Raw genomic sequence first — 19,153 nt, forward strand, 5'->3', positions numbered from 1 at the left:
TGTGCTGTGCTGTGCTGTGCTGTGCTGTGCTGTGCTGTGCTGTGCTGGGTTGTGCTGTGCTGGGTTGTGCTGTGCTGGGTTGTGCTGTGCTGGGTTATGCTGTGCTGGGCTGTATTCTCTCTAAGTGAAAGTGTTTACAATTGACCACAAAGTTTACAAAAATCACATCAAAGTGATGGTTTTGCCAGAGTTGTCTATGTATTTACTTATTGAATAATCATCATTACTGTTAAGTTATGGTTCTTTCGCTAACAAGTTGCTGCTACCTGAGTTGTTCTAGTTAACCACATGGGTACCATATTGCTTAAAGTTTTATCTGGCCCTGTGGTCTTTGTTCCCTTCAATAGGGCAGTAGATTTCCTATTATTTATGCCTTGATATGTGCTATTTCCTAGAAACTGACTCTCCTCATGATTGATATTAAGCTCTTAAAGAAATAACTAATGTGGGCAAGCAAAGAAACGATCATAAAAGATTTCTAGTTTTCAAATGGTTATATGATAAGACCCTGTGAACAGCCAATAGCCCCAAGAGGTCAGAAAGAAATAAGGGAAGTAGAGAGTGTCTATGTCATTATGGGGATGAATAATTGTGTCTGAGGATTTTCTGAAAGATACATTGGCAAATTGGATATGTGGAATGTGTTGGACGAACTTAACATCAATATCTGTTTAAAAAACTGGTGCTGCTGGGCTACAGAAAGGGCTCCGGAGTTAAAATGGCTGTCATAAAATCAAGAAAACTTAAATCAAAATCCTCAGTTCCCAGTAAAAAGCCAAATGTGATGATATACCTGATTCTAGCATGGAGAGACAGGCACAGGATTATCCCTGTGCTCACTGGCCAGCCAGTTTAGCCAAAGCAATGATCTCTAAATTCAGTAGGAGACTTTGTTCCAAAAATAATGTGGTAAACTACAGAGGAAGACACTTGAAGCTGAACAGCAGCCTCCTCATTTGCCTGCAAAGTGCATATATACATATGTATATACACAATAATACTAAATAATTCATTCCCCTCACACAAAAAAACACATACACACAGAACATATACACACTGATATAATTAATATATCCCTACTCATTTTACCCTGCCAAAAAAGTACTGTCTTATTAAAATTATCTTTCTTTACCTTAATTCTGAATAAATTTCATTTTATTTTTATACTTTTGGCCCAAGCAAAGAAGTCAGTCTATCTTGGTCCAGCTCTACTGCATGAGAGCCTTCTGACCTATTTCTAGAAGTTTATTACAATGGTGAGCCAACACTAAAGCATTCTGAGTTCTTATTGGCTTTATTATCCCTACACAACCACAGGCCAAATTCAGTATGTAATGGTAAGTGGTAGTTGGCAACCTATGCTCTGCCATTTCTCATTACTTTTTCTTTGATTTATCTTCTTGTAATTTCTTTTCAACTATCTGGGTGTAGTGAAGATTTAGATAGAATCAGATAATCAAAATAGATTAGATAAATTAACCTTGAAACTCTCTTGCCTTTAGCTTTGGGTGTGAATGACTGTTGAGAAAGCTGTGATATATTGAAAATTAGATAGGTATTATAAGTCTCTGAAGCCCACAGGGTCTTCTGTTAATTACTTTTCTTGGATAAATATTTCATGGAGTAGAATCAACACATTCAGAAATATTGATTTCACGCTTTCCTGGCATGCCAATGTTGATGCTTGTGAATCTGCTTCACTACTTTGAAAAGAGAACTCAGTGTTACTTATGATGAGCCACTGAGATGAATGTGCTCTGCTCTGCCATAAAGTAATGCAGGTTTCTTGACAAAGACAAAAAAATTTACTGTTTTCCACTGTTTCTTGTCTTACCACTTTGATATGGTGGTGGTGATTTGAAATCTTGGTGATAATAGTGACAGAACAGGGAGATAGAAATGTATAGACATGTTCTCAAACTTGAAATGTTCCTTCCTGCATGGACTCACTTGTTTGGCAAAAAAATGGACCTTGTAAGATTCACTAGGACCCCACCCAAGAGTTATAGAAGTAGTAAATGATTGCTGCAAGATATTTGCCAGAAGGACTACAGAAGGGAGGTATCTCAAACTTTTGAATTGGCTTTTGAGGATTCTCATCCATGGGCCTTTCTGTGAAGCAAGGACTGTTGAGTCATCCCTGCTTCCTTATTGGTAAGTAACTTTTTACCCACAATCATGTAACTAACCCTAATAAAATCACAGGTTCACGATGCTAGGCTTTGGTGCATTTGTTACTTTGATTCCCTTCCCAAACAGAGTAGACTCATGTCCTATTTTCATAGGAAGACTTTCATGCACCAGGGCATCTGCCCTCAGAAAAGAATTAGGAAGCTCTTGAGAGAGGCTTGCTATTAAAGGAAACAGCATGACCTGGCTCAACTATTCTGATTCATTCTTTGATATGATATACTTTCACTTAGACACTCTCAGATATTTGCTACCATTAACAGAAGCTGTACTGTGTTATTTGTACATTTATTCTACATCAGTGTGAGGTAAACACAGCTTTTTTCTTCATAACATTAGGCTATACGTGCTATTTTTTCACATTGTTAAAAACCACTCTGGGAACTTTACATGACCCAGAGTTTATTTTAAGCTCTTAAAATTTCTTATTTATATCCATATCTTATGACAATGTATATCTCATTTAGCATCTGCAATAATTTCCTAATAAGCATCCTTTCTGGTTGCTTTTCATGTTATGTAATAATCCTGATTTCTCTCTATAGTCTTCACTCAGTTATTAAAGTTATTCATATTTATGTTCAGCTATGACTTTTTTGGTTGATAATTGTATGGTTATTGACTTAATTTTTTAATTGTTGTTATAACTAAAAACATAACAAAGCAATTTCAGGAAAAAATTTATTTCAAATTATTTTTAGAGTTATTCTCTATTATGGTAAGAGAAGCCTGAGGCCATAGCAGCAAGATTATGAGGCTGCTTAATCATATGTAAGCAAGCAGGAAGTAGAGATTCACAGGAAGTGAGACACTATTCTACATTCAAGTTCCCCCCCCCCCCACAGACTTAAGTCTAACCGTTTCACCACCTGAAAAACAGGTGTTCAAACATTTGCTTCGGTAGAGTTAAACAGTAAGAGTTATATATTCATATTAAGTATACAACTGACTAAGAGTTGGAAAATATGGAGTAACTGATATGAGAGTCATTTCTCAGTCCAAATTTCATAAATTATTGAGAAAAATGTGCAATTATTAGATATTGATGAATTCAAATTTATAATGCATTAGTTCAGAAAACACACACTAAGCATTCTCTGCTACAATAGATAGTAATACACTGTGAACATCATTTGGTATGTGGTATATGTACACATACACACACATACACACACAACACACACAAAAATCTGTCATCAGCAATATATATATATATTACTAAATATATATATATATATATATATATTACTAAATTTCATGACAATAGACTCTTCCTATAGCCCTAAGTCCAGTAACCTACCCTTCTCATTGCCCTAACCTAGGACCCAAGAGATGTGAAGACTCCCTGCTCTACCAGCTATACCACCAGATGCCAGAAGCCCACCTATGCTGGTCACTGAACCCCCTCTCCCCATCAAAAGAAGTAGGCACATAAAAGAGCAGTACATGGAAGGCAATAATTAAACTGAGAACTGAAATCAATAAAATAGAAATGAGAACAATATGAAGAATTGATGAAACAAAAATATGCCTGTTTGAGAAAATCAACAAAATTTATAAACCATTAGTCAAAAGTATCTAAATGAAATAGATAATTTTCCAGATAGATACTATTTACCAAATTTAAGGTAAGATGAGATAAACAATTTAAATAGACCTATAATGCCTATGGAAATATAAGCAACCATTAATTCTGTCAACAGCAGAGGTTGATGGGATAGTCAACCAATAACTGTTCCAACTTGATATCTATCCCATAGGCAAACACTAATCCTTAATAGTATTAATGATTCTCTATTATGCTTGCAGACAGGAACATGTTGTCTTCTGTTTCAATAAGATACAGACACTCACAGCCAAACAATTTATGGAGCTTTGGGGCTCATATCAGAATAAGAGGAAGGATTGCAGGCCCAGAAGGGGATAGGAACTGCACAAGAAGACCAACAGAGTCAACTAACCTGGATCCTTGGGGCTTTCCTGGTCTGAAACACCAACCAAAGAACATACATGGGTATGAATTAGGCCTCCCTCTATATATGTAGCAGATGTGCAGCTTGATCTTCACGTGGTTCCTCAACAATTGGGTCTGGAGTTATCTCAAATGCTGTTGCATGTACATTAGATATATTCTTCTAGGTGGAGTGCTTTGTCTGGCCTCAATGGGAGAGGAGGCACCTAGCTTTTCAGAGACTTGAAGTGGCAGATTGAGGCAACACCCAGGGAGACACCACTCACTCAGAGGAGAAAGGGAGAGGGAAAAGGAAGGATTGTGGGAAAGGGTGACAGAGAGAGATGCAAGCAGCAGGATGCAAAATGAATTAAAATAAGTCTTACAACTATGACTAAATAGGTTCAATCCCAGAGGTAGAGAGTTAGTTCAATAAACAATAACCTGTCAATGTAACCACCAATATTGACAAACTGAAAAAAAAAACAAAAAAAAATATGATAACCCCGTTTGATGCTGAAATAGTCTGAAAAAGTCCAACACTCCTTCATTATAGAAGTCTCAGATACAGAAAAAATTAAAGACCATATCTAAACATAAGAAAATCAATTTACAGCAAGTGTATAGCCAAGATTGAAGTAAATGGAGGAAACAGTTCCAATAAAATAAAAAAAAGAACATTCAATATAGTACTTGAAGTTCTAGCTAGAGATATAAGACAACTACAGGATATCAAGGGGATACAAATTGGTAAAAAAGTTAAAGTATTGCTATTTCTAGATGATATAGTACACAAAAACAACTCAAAAATTTTGAGCAGCTGATACATACCCTAAGTGAAAAATTTGGATGCAAGACTAACTCAAAATATCAGTTATCAATATAAATTGCAGACTTACAAAGAAATCAAGGGAACAACACCCTTCACCATAGTCACAAATTATGAAATATCATGGGGTTAACTCTAACCAAACAAGCAAATGTCTTGTATTATAAAAACTTCAAGTTTTTGATGAAAGAAATTAAGAAAGATATCAGAAGATGGAAAGATTCCCTGTAGTCATGGATCAGTAGCATTAAATACTAAAAATGGCTATGCTTCCGAAAGCAATCTACTGATTAAATGAAATCCTTATCAAAATTCTAACAAAATTGTTTACAGACCATAAAAGGACAATACTCAGCTTCATATGGAAAACCAAAAAATATAGGATAGCTAAAACATTTCTGAACAATAAGTAAACTTCCAGATGTATCACCATCCCTGATTTCAAACTATAGTCATAAGAACTCCATAGTATTGAGATAGAAACCAACACACTGATCAGTGGAATGGAATCAAAGATATAAATCCAGACACCCACAGGTATCTGATTTTTTATAAAAGAGCTAGAAATACACAATGTGGGAAAAAAGTATCTTCAACAAAAGTGTTATTCTAACTGGATATCTACATGTAGAAGAATACAAATACATCCTTTTCTATCACCAGCATAAAATTCAAATCCAGTGAATCAAAGTCCTCAACGTAAAACCAAACCTGATTGGCATAGTAGACTACTTCTGGAATAGACAACTGATAAGACCAACTCTGAAGTCAACAATTAATAAATGGGAGGACAATATTAATAGAACAAAATGGCAGCATATAGAATGGGAAAAGATTTTCAGTAACTCTACATCCAATCAAGTTCAAATAAATAAAATATATAAAGAAATCAAGAAGCTAGATATTGATACATCAAAAAATGAAATTAAAGAACAGAATAAGAGGGGAGAAGAGAGGAAGGCAGGGAGAGAGGGAAAGAGAGAGAGAGAGAGAGAGAGAGAGAGAGAGAGAGAGAGAGAGAGAGAGAGAGAGTTCTCAAGGGAAATGCAAATCAAAAGTATTTTGAGATTCCATGGTACACATTTCTAAATGGCCAAGATCAATAACACTAGTGACTGGACAGCTCATGTTGGTGAGGATGTGAAGCAGCACTCCTCTGTTACTGGTGGAAGTGATAATGTGTACAATCACTGTAGAAATCACTACAGAAATTTCTCAGAAAACTGTATCTACTTCAAAACTAAGATATATGAATCTTGGGAAAATGCCCAATGGATACTCAGTCCTACCACCAAGAAACATGCTTAACTTTATTTATAGTGGATTTACTGATAATAGCCAGAAACTGGAAACAAGCAAGATGCTCCTCACCCAAAGAATCGATGAATGAAAAATGGTATACTTCCAGAATAGAGTATTATTCAGTTGCTATAATCTGTGACATCATGAAATTTGTAGGCAAATGAACAGAACTATGAAAAAATCACACCGAGGGAGGTAACCCAGATCCAAAAAGACAAACATGGTTCATACTCACTTATAAGTGGATATTAATTGTTAAGCAAATGTTAATCATACTACAATCCACAAATCCAGAAAGACTGAGCCACAAAGATGGCTCTATGAGGAACACATGGGTTTCCTTGGGAAGAAGAAATAGAATAGATTGCACTAGTGAAATGGAGGCATGTGGGAATGGGAACATGAGGGATCAGGTTGGGGAAAGTAATGGAATAAGAGACTATGAAAAGAGATGACTGAAAGTGGGAGATTTTTATTTGGAGGGTGTTTCAGTGGACATGGAACCCGAATGCAACAGAACCTCCCAGGAATATATGAGGGTGACCCTTAGGATGATTCCTAGTAATGCGGGATGCAAAGGCTGAACTGGCCATTCTTTGGAACCAGATGAGGCTTCTAGTGGTAGGTCTAGGACACCACTTCAGCCACAAAACCTTTGAACTAAAATTTATCCTGCCTGCAAGATATTCTGGGACATTGGAGGTACAGATACTATGGGAGTAGCCAACAGTGACTGGAATAATGTAAAGAATACACCATAAGATGTGGGTCTGCATGAATAGGAAATAGAGACTGGATATCTCTGAGATCTATGATGGAAAAAATCATAAAAATGATCCCTAGTGACATTTTTATACACACATAGATTGATGATTGTCCAATTGTCACCAGAGACTTTGGTTAATGGGTGAATGAAGTAGATGGAGAGGCCTTCAGCTAAATATTAGACAGAGGTAGAGGACAGTTGGAGATCTTCATTCGATCTGTCACCTTGGAAACTGTGAACCCTTGTGGAACAAATGATTGTGGCAAAAGTAAAAGACACAGCCCATAGAGTCCTAACTAGGGCTCATAAGTACTCACAGAGGCTTAAGCAGCAATCATACAGCCTGCTTGGATCTACACTAAATTCTTTGGATGTACGTTATGATTATTAACTTGGTAGATTTATGGAAATCCTAATAGTGAGTGTGAGGGTATTTTGCACTTCTTTTGCTCTTGTGACTCTATTCCTTTTTTTAGGTTGCCTTGCTCATCCTTAATATGAGGGTTTGTGCCTAGATTGTTTATTTTTTAAAGTTTTCTTCTTTTTATTTTGATATTATGACCACAGTTTCCCCTCCCTTCTCTTCTCCCATTGCCTTTCCTCACGTCCCATTTGTCCTACTCCATCCACTACTCTTTTATTTTCCTTCAGAAAATAACAGGCCTTTCATGGGTATTAACCAAATACATCATGTCATATTAGATATGGCACATCATATGCAGTAAAACTAGACTACTCCTTACGTATTAAAGCCATATGAGGAAATCCAGTATGTGGAAAAGGAAACAAAAAAGAAACAGACCATGCTTCCACTGTTAGAAGTCCTACAAGGAGACCAAGGTAGTACAGACTCATACAGGCTCCCTGGTTGGCAGTTCAGTCCTTGTGAGCATCTATGAGATCGAGTTAGCTGATTATGTGGGTTTTCTTGTGGTGTTCTTGACCCCTCTGTCTCTGACAATCCTTCTTTCTGTTATTCCACAGAATTTCTTGGGCTTCGCCTAATGCTTGGATGTGGTTCTGTGGATCTGTTTCCATCAATGGGAGGCCTGTTCTTTTCTGAAGAGAAATGGAGGAGGCGGTCTATCTTGGGGAGATTGCAGTGGATAACAGAAAAATTTACTAAGAATTTTGAAGAACTAGAGCCAAAATGTAGATTTTTCTTCTTCCAATATTTTTTAATGTATTCATATATTTCTCTGTACCTGTACGGGATTAGGTGTACCATGTGAATGTAGGAGCCCATGGATGTCAGAAGAGGGCATCAGATATCCTGGTACTAGATTAGAGGTGGTCCTTAGCTTACATGTATGTACTGTGGATTGAATTTATGTCTTCTGCAATCACAGACATTATTCCTTCTTGCTAAGCCATCTTTCTAGTCTTCTTTCCCAAAATAGCTCAAAAGTATTAATTATTCCATTGAATCTCGGGACTAGAGAGGCGCTCACCATGAAAGAGTAGTATATTAATTCAGATCCCTAGTACACAGATGTGGTGATGTATACTGATAACTCTAGAGCTAAAGAGGTGGAGAAAGAAAGATCCTTTGGGTTCAGTGGACATACAGTCAAAGTAAGCCAATGAGTGTTAGGTTCAGCAAGAGACATGCTTTCAAAAAACTAATTGTAAATGTGACTGAGAAGACATCTACCTCTGTCCTCTCACACACACGTGCATGCCCATAAGTACACACAAACACATACACACACACACAAAGGAATCTATTTTATAAATCTTTTGAATTTATTTTAATTACCATATGTAACAATCTTAGCATGTGTAGAAAATAATGATATATTAATGGATAACACTACTTTTCTGTCTAGCCATTGCATGGAAACCCCTTTTGAGTATAAACATTTCCTCAAGTTAGGAGAGGGAAGGCATATCAGATGCACAAAGTAACAAGCTGTACTTATCTAGAAAGGGTGAAACTTTCAAAACTCATGAGAACCCCTTCCGTGGTTATAGAAGGAATAAGCAACAGACTGGATGAATTTCTGACCTTCTGAGCTATACAGAGACTGTCCATCACATTATGCAATCCATAAGTCCTACAGCAAGTGACAAGCATGAATGTTTCATGCCCAGCAGTCAGTATTTGGAGGCTTCTTGTTGATGCAGTTGTCTTTGAGCCATCTGTAGGCTTGGAAATAACCCTCACCCACATCCTTGTTGGTAGCCTCTCCAAAACCAATAGATTTATCAATTTTGATTTTTATGTAATCATAACTTTGATATGGCATAATTTTGTTATCTGGGGTTAGTAGAAGTGTTGAGTACATTTTTTATACAGTAAAAGTGTCACAAAACCCTGATATGTAACAGTCTCTAGGAGGTGGGAGTGGGTGGGAGAATGCAGGCACACCCTCATAGAAGCAGGAGGAAGGGTCATGGAATAGGGGGTTTCTGGGGGGGGGAAGGGAAAAGAGGTAACATTTGAATTGTAAATAAATAAAATATTCAATAAAAAAGGATAAAGAAACCCTGAAAAAATGTAATGTTCTTATATGATCTTGAACAAGCTGATAACATGCATATACTGGAGACATAGGATTAGCCAGTACAAAAGACACTCAGGAGATCCTCTGATACACTCTGATGAAAGTAGCATCAAGAGAAAGTTCTTTGCAATGGAAAGATTTTTAAGGTCACTCAACATAGCCTTTTTCTATTACAGTAAATAAAGGGATCCAGAAGATGTCCCCCTCTGTGTGTGTTGTAAATATATCTTCCATTATAAATACACAGTTCTTGTGACTCATTTTTCTATAAATAATCTACATTTTGATAACATAACTGTGGTGGACCATCATGCTTGAATTGATGTTAAGATCTCACGCATCACATCAGCTACCTATTTAGAATATGTGTCGTTCTTGACCTCTATATTATATGGCTATTGATAGCTACCTTAGGAGAAGTTATACTACTGCATTTAGAGAGAGTTTATCGTGCCCCATACTGTCCTAGTCTGGCTACCCCCACTCATATTTCTACTTTGAATTAGTATTGCTTAAAAAAAGAAAGTGTCACATTCTAATTTGTAAGCAGTTAATTTGAAGTTAGGGCTACAGCTCATTTGATAGAGTTCTTGTCTAGCATTCACAAGTTGTAGGGTGTGATCCTCAGCATTGCAGACAACTGGTTCAGTGGCACATGCCTATAATCCCAGTCCTCAGGAAGTAGAGTCAGAAGAATAGAAATTCAAAATTATCCTTGGCCATTAAAGTTGAAACCTTGTCTCAGCTGGAATGACAATAAAAAAGAAATAAAACTAAAATGTAGTGCTTTGATAAAAATACAAGTGGAAAGAAATGTGAATTATATAAATGAAAGCCAAGTGGCTAATTGGAAATGTTGAATGTTCAAGATAGCATGTATGTGAGGCTGTCCAATTAATGCCATGAAAGAATACTGTACTGGTTTTGAGAGCAATGTGAATTACTTCCATTTTGCTGGGCGAAAAATACTTGACCAAAGCAACTTCAGGACATAAAACTTCCTTTTGATTCACAATTCTAAGGTACTGTTCATCACAGTGGGGATGGCATAGCATCAGAAACATGAGTCAGCTAGTCTCAGGGCATCCACAGTCAGGAAGCAGAGAAGGTTGCTGGTGATCATCTCACTTGCTCTCTTTTATTCAGTCCTTGTTCCCAGCCCATGGAATGATGTTGTCTATATTGGGGTTGGCTCAGACTTGATTATAGCCAAAGCACACATGTATGTTCCTAGGAACACTGTAAGACAGTATTCCCACTTCTCTTGTGTGCTTCTGACAAGCTTACTTCTGGGATTCATGTATCAGAATTCAGTTGTTTTTAAAGTTGAAGTACATATTCTATAAGATATCCTGTGATTGGATGAAAGCTTTGATTTTAATCATTTATTGCCTATTTATGCATGTTTCCAAACCTGTATGTACATTCACCAAGTTCAGGACTGGTGCTTTTAGAGATGAGAAGTCAGAATTGGATTCTCTAGAGCAGAAATTACAGGCAGCTATGATCCACCATATGGGTGATGGTAACTGAACTTAGTCCAACATAAATCAAGTAAGCACTCTAAATTCCTGAGCGTATCTCCAGCCCCAAACTTATTATTGATGTTTCACAATTACTTCCTGTAGGTTAGCCTTCACAAATGGAAGTCTGGCATTGTTCTTTATGAACTCCTTCATCTCGAAAAGAATATGTCTCACATAACCCCAGAAGCGACACAAACACACAACTTCTTAAACTTTCCAGAATGTTCCAACTACTTGATGAGCCTATTAAACCATGCAAGCCTGGCCTTTGGCACAAACCTGTGATATCAACTACTTTTAAGGATAAAGCAGTGGCAAGTTCAATGTATAGGTTACAAGAATTAGTCCAAACAAGGTTGGGCAACTTTAAAAAAAATCCTATCTCAAAACTAAATCAAAGCATTTAAAAAGAGAGCTGGATATGTAGCTCAGGACTGAGAACTTGGTTAGCAATGTCCTACAACTAGTTCTCAGTGTCAAAAAAAATAGAAGTAGATATTGGCTGATTATCATCAGATATCATGATTATGAGGTATTGGTTAACATTATTGCATAACCACAGAAGCCCAAAACAGTCATTTATTAGTCAGGAAGTGTGACCCTTGTATTCCATGTTGGATTCAAATCTTCTTGGAGTAAGAAGCTTCTGGAAAAGTAAACACTATCTTGTCTATCAACAAATGCAACTGAAGTTACAGCCAACTAAAAATATGCCGTGATTATACATATTAGTAATATGTGTGACTTCTCAATTAGATAGACCAAGGTTTACATTTTAGTTACTATCTTTTCTGATAGTCTTTAATAATTTACTTAATTTCTCTGAGATGATAATTAGCCATAATATACTTTGGAAAAATTAGTCATACTGTGGAACTCAACAGGGAAAGGTAATCAAGAATTTTACATTAGATGAATGCTGGTGCTTGCCTTGTTCTTTTTATTTACGACCCCAGCCAGTTGAATGGTACTTGCCATTTTCAGAGTTGATCTTGCCATCTCATTTAAACCTCTTTAGAAGCATCCTCTCAAAAAAACAAAAAACAAACAAACAAACAACAACAACAAAACAGAAGCATCCTCTCTGACAACCACAGAGATCTGTTACTCATGTGAGTATGAGCCCTTTAATATTGACAATGAAATTCACCATCACTGGTGGTAACCTGGGTCTTCTTCGATTTCTGTAGACATGCATTTTGTCTGAATCTTTCTCGTTTCACCATGAATGAATCAACAGTTGCTTATATCTAACTATGATGCATGCAACCCTATGAGTGGTAACTGTAAAAATATACAGTATGAAAGTAGATTAGTTGCCAACATTTTACGGGGAGAATAAGGATACTGTCTGCTTTGTACTTGAGGCTTAGAGAATACATGAACGAAATTGTATCTGGTTTCTGGGTAAGGGCAGAATTCCTGCTTCCATCTGGTTCATTTTAGTTCTTATGTGATCCACACTAAGTGCCCGACATTGGTGCCTCTGTTTATTGCTCTTATCTATCCCTGCTCTGTACCTACAGGGCAGAGAGCATGTAAGCGATTCAGGTTCTGTGCTCCTATGTCCCAAATAAGCTAATTGGTTATAATATAATTTTTGATGATGCTTTGTTGTTATTAATTTCATTTATCTATGTTTTTACATTACTGTAGGCACTGTTTTACTGAGGGAAGTTTAGATTGGGTAAGAACTCCCTTTCCTTCTTTGAATCTAATATTGAACTGCATTAGAATGCTAATGGTTTGCCTTCCAGTTTTCTCATCTATATTGTGAAATTCTTTTATATGTGTAACTAAGTAGTGAAATTTCTCTTTCAATGGAAAAAAATGTTCCCTGTTTCACAAATCTGGATTACTTAAAATATCGTTGTTTGAAATACCTTCATTGAAGTAGTTTTAATATATCACACCTATTTGTGTATTTTCATATCATTTTGCATGGCACTTTGTGAATTTGTGTTGAAGAGCTATAATCTACAATAGTGTATGTAATTCATAATGCTATAAATTCAAGTTTTAATAATCTAGTAAATAATATATATGTACTGCAATAATCTACTATATAAATAAGCCATAATAGTGCTATATGACTCTAATACAAGTACAAAAGTGATGGTTGTTATGTCTATTTTCAGTTTTTGGAATTCTCCACAATGTTTATGCAGCTAGTTTAAGTAACCAATGTTTATGATTTCTGTTGCTGTGGTAAATGACCTAGACTTAGATGAGAATCTTAGATGATAGAAATTTAATTTGACTTTCAAATGTAGGTCATAGAACATCACTGACAGCAGTCAGGGCAGAAGCATGAGTAGAAAAAGGAATGAATTGTGGTGGCTTGATTATATATGCTCATCTAGTCTTCTTATATAGTCAAGAATCACTACCTAGAAATTGTGCTACTCTTATAGGCTGGATCCTCCTGAATCAAAAAGTAATCATCACAATCCCCACACACATGCCCACAGGCCAATCTGATCTGCAAAATGCTGTTTGAGTCTTTCTTCTCAAATGACAATATGTGATGTCCAGATAACAGAGCAAGCTAACTAGGATAGAAGTCATAGTTGATATTGTTCACTCTTCTCTCTACTCCGTGAAGTGGATATTTCAACATTTTAAGAAAATTATTAAAGAGATTTCTTTCATTCAAATCTTTATTCTTCCTTCTCTGAAAATAGTGAATCTTACTCCAGGGAGAAAAAGTAGACAAGAGGTCAATTTTTGGTACAAGGGAATAGGGAAGACAAAGACCTATGTCCATGTACCTTCTACTGCCATAGAGAAGTATGCACTCAGACATATCATTCATATAGGAGGATGAAACAGAGGAACCCAACGTTCCTGATTACTCTGATTGGCAGAAACATCTCTACACACTGCTATCATTATCATCCCTTCACAGTTTGTCTCCAGTTTCTCTACTGCCACTATTCAATCTCTAGCCAAAGAGGGGCTGCCTGAGGTCACAATTATTATTGGATACTATGCCTGTATTTCATATATTGTGCAACATGAATTAAGTCATTATTATGAAGTCCATTCTCTCCACAATCTTTTTTAACAGTCTTTTAATACCTCCAATTTTCTATGTTTAGATGCTAGAAATTAACTCTCACATTGATGGTATTAAAAGATGTGACCCTCAAGAGATGATTAGGATAATAAGAAGTCCCTTTTTAACAGGCATCAAACCCTGTTCATATATTTCTACCCCATCAATTATGTCAAATTGAGAGTAGGATGCATTCTACTGAGTAGTTCCTATCATACACCAAGTCTGACAGTACTTTGGACTTGATTTTATCAGTTTTATAAGTTTATCAGAATTATAAAAATGAACTTTGCTCCCAACAAATTTACTCTAAGGTATTTTGTTATAAGAAAAGGAATGATGGATTATGTTAATATTCTTCCACAAATTCCCTCCATTACTGTGAACTAAGTTACGTACTTGTACTATATGTATCATTTATTTTCACTCTCATCATCTATGTATGTAGGGTTCTTCAAACCTATGAGAAACATGAAGCTGTTTCTTTCTTTGTTCTAAGGCAGTGTTTCTCAACCTGTGGATGGTGAAATGTTTAGGCATCATATATTAGTTATCCTGCATATGAGATATTTATATTACAAAGCATAATAGTAGCAAAATTAGCAATGAAATGATTTTATGTTCAAGTGTCACAACAAGATGGGGAACTGTATTAAAGGGTTGAAGCATTAAAAAGGTTGATAACCACAGTTCCTTTGGTTGTGAAGTGGCTACTGTTTCTGAAGTTCTACCAATCCCTCTGTCTGTTGTTTTATTACTGCAACTGGCACATCTCTGGCAGAACTGGAATGGGGAAGTAGGCTGCATTCAGTCATTTGGGGAAGAACTCAGCTTTTTGTGCTCCACATTCTTCTGGATTTAATTCATGAACATGAACAGTGGTCAATGAGAAAAAATTGAATTGCATTCAGTGTGTAAGAACTTTAGAAATTCTCATTGTTACAGACTTATAATCCCATTGTGAAGTTTTACAGGATCAAAGAAAAAACTGTCCACATATACTGAGTTAAGTTTTTTTTCTTAAAGGTCTTGAAGGTTTGGCTATTTTCCTTGTTGCTGTGTCTAATACACAACAAGAAGCATGTTAAAGGTGAAAAGCTATTGTTGGTTCACAGTTTGAAGTATACAGTCAGTCCACCATAGTGGGGAATCATTATCTTCATGTGAGATAGCTGTCAAGCTGCATCTTCTGAGAAATAGCAAAGAATAAACAGGAAGTAGAGTGGACACTCAGACACTAAGTCACAGATAGTCACCCATTTGATATAGCCAACCTCCAGCTCCTACAGGTTCTATATTCACCCAGCCACACCATCAGCTGCTAATTGAGTTTTCAAACAGCTGAGTTTATGGTAGAATTCCGTATTCAAATTGCAACACTAGGACATGGAAGAAAATGTAAAATATTCGAGACGGTATGTACTCCATTGTTTTTTATAAGGACTGGGATGCTTACTCTTAGATCTGATAAAATTATCATTAATTTACTGACAGCCAGCAGTTCTATATATGTATCAGGAAGAACTTGTGTTTGAAAAGTATAGCGTTCTACTTTTAAATCCTCTCTGTGCCCCATAAATTACTGTGAGGCCTCAGAAGTATAATTTAGTTCACTGGACACACAATAGCCTCATCACTGAAATCAAGACAGTGATAACTAAGAAAAATAAAAGTGTTGTACATCAAGTCCTGGAGCGTAAAAACTAGCACTTAGAACATTCTTATTAGTAGTTACAAAATATGTAGTTGATACATACTTTAAAATTTTATTTTACACATTGTGTTTATGTGTATAGGTGTTGTAGGTTGTCTTCCTCTATAGCTCTCCACATTACTTTTTTGAGGCAGGATCTCTCACTGTACTGGAACTTACTGAATTTGCTAGAGTAACTGGCTAGTATACTTGAGGGCTTCTCCTAGCTCTCTCTTTCGGCATTGGAGTTATAAATGTACATTATAGTACCTGAGATTTTACACGAGTACAGAGGACCTAACCTCAGGTCTTATGGTGGCATAGCAAGTGCTTTCCCACTGAGAGGCCTCCTGTAAACCAAATAGGAATCAATACCCTTATCTATGAGCTTTGTTCTTCCAAGTCTCCTCCTGTCTTCTCCTCTCTCTCTCTCTCTCTCTCTCTCTCTCTCTCTCTCTCTCTCTCTCTGTGTGTGTGTGTGTGTGTACGTGTGTTTGTATGTGTGTGTGTGTGTGTGTGTTTGTGTGTATTTTTCTCATATACATTTAGTAAAATTTATCAACTATATAGAGAAACAACATCATTTATAATCCGGACATTATTTATGTTAATGTTTAATTATTTTGCTCAGAATATATACAATCGATGTGACATTTTACTTTCCACTAAAGTTGCTGATTGACATTTATAGTGATATTAATACAGCTTGAATAAATTTCTAATAAATTGTCACCATGAGACTAAAATAGTACATGAATCCAGACACTTTCAAGCTTTGGCAGCTAAGCTACACTAACTATAACCTAGAAGGAAAATTATACTTTGTCACTTGACATTTTGAGATCCACTGACCTTTTCTCGCTTGTATTATGGTTTTAGTTTATGTGCTTTCTTGGTCCATTCCCAGCTTACTTTTTATCTTTATTTCCAGAGAAAATATCATGATTGCCTCTGGGCTTGCCACAGCTCCTTGCTCTTCTAAGTTTTAAGTGCACCACAAATATTTATTTAGGAATGTAGGGAACCATGTGAAGCGGTTACCTGCTCTTCTATTTAAGTTCATGTCAGTGAGACCACTGATATACAGGATATTTAAGTGGAGGGAAAAAGAAGAGTCAGGAGTCTATGGGGAGGAGGAATTAGTGGGGGGACCACAAATGTTTGAAAGGAGAGAGTTGCTTCAGGGTGAAGGTTCAGAGGGACTGCCATATCAAAGAGTATAAAACAAAGTTCTGTCTACAGGGAACATTACAGTATTCCTGGCCATACATACTCCATGTCCTGTTGAAACTATAGCTGTGGAATAATCTTCAGGTCTTCAAACAATGTGAGAGTGGTGTTTGTGTTCTACGTGACTCTCTATATACTCATATAGGTAAGAGTGCATATATGTGAGACAGTGGACCATGCCAGGTGTCTTGGTAGGTTAAGTGGGTTCAGAATCTCCAGCACAGGGCAAGCAATTGAGACAGTAGGCATCCTCTTGTTTTCTAACAGATTCCTGGCCTGGAACACATGCTACACTTCCCACATAAGAAAATATGACATCACCAAAATGATCATTCACCATGATCAAGTAGGCTTCATTCCTGGAATGCATGGAGGGATCCATATATGGAAATCCATCAACATAATCCACTATATAAACAAACTCAAAGAAAAAACACATGACCATCTCATTAGATGCTGAAAAAGCATTTGACAAAATTCAACATCTCTTCAGGAAGCCAGTAGCCAGTATCAAATTAAATGGAGAGAAATTCGAAGCAATCCCATTAAAATCAGGGAATAGAAAATGCTGCCCACTCTCTCCCTACCTAATCAATATACTACTTGAACTTCTAGCCACAACAATTAGACAACAAAAGGAGGTCAAAGGGATACAATTTTGAAAGGAAAAAGTCAAAATATCACTATTTGCAGATTATATGATAGTATACATAAGTGACCACAAAAAATTCCACCAGAGAACTCATTCATCTGATAAACAACTTCAGAAAATTGGCTGGATATAAAATCAACTGAAACAAATCAGTATCCATTCTCTACTCAATTTCAAGACTCTGAATAAAGAAATTAAAGAAGACCACAGAAGATGGAAAGACCTTCCATCCATATAGATCAGCAGGATAAACATTGTAAAAATACCCAACTTATTAAAAGAATCTACAGATTCAATGCAATCCTTATAAGATCCAAACTCAATTCTTCACAGAGATAGAAACAGAAATTCTGAAATTCACTTGGAACAACATAAAACCCAGGATAGCAAAAACTATTCTCAACAATAAGAGAACTTCAAGGGGAATCACCATACCTGACCTCAAGCTCTACTACAGAGTAATAGTGATTAAAAGAAAAATAAAATGTGCATTGTGTTGGTACAGAGACATACAGGTAAATCAATGGAATAGAATTGAAGACCCAGGAATGAACCCACACACCTATGGTCAGATGATCTTTGACAAACAAACTAAAACAATCCAGTGGAAAAAAAAGACAGCATATTTAACAAGTGGCAGTTGGTATGTAGAAGATCACAAATTGACCCATTCTTATCTCCTTGCACAAATCTCAAGTCCTTGTGAATCAAAGACATCCACATAAAACCTGATACATTGTATCTATTAGAAGAAAAATTGAAAAACATCCTCAAACACATTTGCATAGGGCAAAATTTCCTGAACAGAAGACTAATGGCCAAGGCTTCAAGATCAGCTATAGACAAATGAGATCTCATCAGATTGAAAATCTTCGGTATAACAAAGGACACTGTTATCAGGCCAAAACATCAACTTATAGATTGGGTAAAGATCTTTACTAGTCCTACATCTGGTAGAAGGCTAATATCAAATATGTACAAGGAATTTAATAAGTCAGACTTCAGAGAACTAAATAACCCTATTAAAACATGGGATACAGAGCTAAGCAAAGAATTCTCAAATGAGGAATCTTGAATGGCCAAGAAGCATCTAAAGAAATGTTCAACATCCTTAGTCATCAGTGAAATGTGAAGCAAAATGACCCTGAGATTCCACCTCACACCAGTCAGAATGGATAAGATCAAAATCTCAGGTGATAGCAGATGCTGGTGAGGATGTGGAGAAAGAGGAACACTCTGGTGGTATTGCAAGCTGGTACAACCACTCTCGAAATCAATCTGGTGGTTCCTCAGAAAATTCAACATAATGTTACCTGAGGACCCAGCTATACCATTCCTGGACACATACTCAAAAATGCTCTAACATATAACAAGGATACTTGCTCCACTATGTTCATAGCAGCTTTATTTATAATAGCCAGAAGCTGGAAAGAATCCAGATGTCCCTCA

Source organism: Grammomys surdaster, unplaced genomic scaffold, assembly GCF_004785775.1.
Source record: "Grammomys surdaster isolate TR1022 unplaced genomic scaffold, NIH_TR_1.0 189, whole genome shotgun sequence".
In the NCBI taxonomy this organism is placed as follows: domain Eukaryota; kingdom Metazoa; phylum Chordata; class Mammalia; order Rodentia; family Muridae; genus Grammomys; species Grammomys surdaster.